Here is a 2,805-nt window from a genome sequence, read left to right as displayed (position 1 = left end):
AAAGATATCACCTCTTCCATGAGTTTTGATTCCTTTTTTATTTTATTTTTTTAATATAACCAAATACACTGTGCCACTATTAATTTTATAATGACATGTTTTGAAAGCTTGGTAAGTGCTTGACCTACTTTTTGTGTATAAACAAGTATAGTCATTCTGTAGCTGTAAGTGCCTTTATGAAACTCTGACCCCCCCAGTGAGCTTTTAGTAAAATGTGTTCATTACCCTTCTAATTAGGAAGAATTGGTTGGATTATCTTCTCTTCTCTTCCTTCCTCTTTGCTTTTTTTTCTTAATTGTGTGTGCTTGTTTTAAGAATAATGTGGATTTACATTCCTTTTGTGGATTATAATTAATTTTTAATGTAAAATCTTAGATAAAATGGATCTGAGAGAGGTGGTTTCTAGCTGTATGTTTGAACAGCACTCATTCTAATCCTGAATTTTGTGGATAACTAGGCTGTAAAGAAAATTGCATCTGAGGGACTTGGAAAACTGTGAGTGCATGAGCTAGGTAGTGTCAGCTGGCTTACTGCTTGGATGCAAAAGGTTCAACACACACATCCAGCAGGCAGTAAGTAGTGTTAGGGATTCAGTAGATGGCACTCTTGTTGCTCCTAATTTAATGCTTCATAGTATTGGTGGCTTCTGTGCCTCTGGAGGTCATCTCAGAGTGTCTATGCTGTCTTTTTGATGCTGCCTCTTATATCTGGAACATCTGATTATAAATTTTAACCATTAAGGTGCATTCTTTATAAGATCTATCTTTCCTATGTTATCTATCCAACAGCAACCAGTCGAAGATGGATAGGTAAAGGGGGAGTACAGGACCCACTCCACTATGAATTGCACAGAAATTACAATAAAAAAATTAAGACGGTAAAGTCAAGCATTCAAAGAATAGGAAATGCCAAAACTAGGTAATTTGCGCAGCCTTAGTTAATCCCCTTGTATGTTTTCATTATAACAGTATTTTTAAATTATGTGATCTCACACTGTTTTTTGGATTCTCATAGGATCCTTGCCATATATGGAGCATAGACTGAATAGTGCTCACTTAATACCATGGATAGATGGACTTGATTGCTCTTTAATTTAAATAAAATACTCGCATGATCAGGGGACAGCAGGGCAGGCCCTATGAGGAGAGGCTACGGGACCTGAACCTGTTCAGCCTCCAAAAGAGAAGGCTGAGGGGGGGATCTTGTGGCCTGTTATAAACTAGTCGGGGGGGACCAGCAGGCATTAGGGGAGTCACTGTTCCCCCAAGCACCGCGAGGAGTGACCAGGAATAACGGTCACAAGCTGGCAGAGGGTAGGTTTAGGTTAGACATCAGGAGGCGCTATTTCACGGTCAGGGCGGCTAGGGTCTGGGACCAACTTCCAAGAGAGGTGGTGCAGGCTCCTACCCTGGGGGTCTTTAAGAGGAGGTTAGATGAGCACCTTGCTGGGGTCGTTTGACCCCAGTACTCTTTCCTGCCATGGCAGGGGGTCGGACTAGATGATCTGCTAAGGTCCCTTCCGACCCTAGAAACTATGAAACTATGAAAACCTGTTTTAATTTCAGATATGAAATTATGACAGTCTCTATCAAGGTCTAACTTTACTGCAGTCTAAATAAATAATAAAAACTACTGCATCAGTGAGCCATCCTTTTTTTAGATGGAGGATGGCTCACTGATTCATATTGAGATAAAACGTTACTTTTTAGTTGTATAGAAAAAGCTTGTGTGCTGCTTGCTTTTTTATTTTAAAAGCTAACAAGCAGAGACTTTTTTCATTTATTGTAATGTTTAGAACCAACTGGTATTGAAAGCAGAAGAATGTCTTTTCCTTTTTCCAGTCAAGGAGTAAGAACCAGGCAGAGGGAAAAAATCTACCAGTTCAAAAAACGATGTGGGGTTGTAGAACTGGTAGGGAATCTTTTCACAGAAGAATGGTTTTCTGTTGAAAGATACTGAAGTTTTTTTTTTAATTGAATGGAAATTTTCCGTATCTTTTTTTTTTTGGTGAGGCTTTCTCATCAACAGGGAGGCTTTTCAGGGGGGGATGAAGAGTCAGGAAGGTGAAAACAGGGATGCCAGAACTTCAGGCAGCCTCAGAAATGTATGTTTTGTTTTAAAAAGTTGAAACAAATGGTCATTTTCCCTTTTTTATAAACTACATTTCAGAATTTTGGAATTTCATAGGAATTTTGAGGTTTCATCCTGATATTGAACTTTTGAATTTCCCGTGGAAGGGAAATTCTGGCTTCTGACTAGTCTTAACAGGGATGGATTTCTAAAAGTATTCTGGTAAGAGAAGGTAGGGATAGATGTTGTGGTGACCTGAAATTTCAAAGGAGATTGGGTGTCTAACCAGCCATTGATTTTTACGAGAAGTTAGGCAGTTTGGAAGGTTCCCTAGGCATCAGTCTGGAGCTTGGTATGCTTCAGTACCTTTGAAAATCTGCCTGAAGATGACCAGTAACAATCCATTGTTTTGCTAACTATAGTTAATGTTTCCTTTGTTTAATAAATTGGTTGCATTCAAATGGAAAACATATTCTTGGTAACATTACTTCTTTCCTTATGTATCCAGTACATCTTAACATAGCTTTATTTAGTTAATTTTTTCCCCCACATTCTCCTTGAAATTCAGTTTCTTAGTATATTTTTATACAAACCACAAGTAAAACAACTGAGTTACTATGAAATGCTGTTCAGCATTTTCTCATATAATAAAGCTGTATGTTAAACTGCATAATAGCTTAAACAAATGTATGTGGTGTACACTCGGCTAGTAAAAAAAAAAAAAAAAAAAAAAAA

At 37.9% G+C, this 2,805-nt stretch overlaps 1 protein-coding gene across 4 annotated transcripts in view; it reads left to right on the top strand.

Moving 5' to 3' along the window:
• Window positions 1-2,805, top strand: part of AFF1 (AF4/FMR2 family member 1) — a 253,389-nt gene that overhangs the window by 33,748 nt on the left and 216,836 nt on the right. The gene's annotated exons all lie outside the window — the stretch shown is intronic.

Source organism: Gavialis gangeticus, unplaced genomic scaffold (genome assembly GCF_001723915.1).
Source record: "Gavialis gangeticus isolate Ggan-Ray unplaced genomic scaffold, GavGan_comp1, whole genome shotgun sequence".
NCBI classification, from domain to species: Eukaryota; Metazoa; Chordata; order Crocodylia; family Gavialidae; genus Gavialis; species Gavialis gangeticus.
Note: the sequence above shows the minus strand (reverse complement) of the source record. Positions and strands in the feature narration are given on the sequence as shown.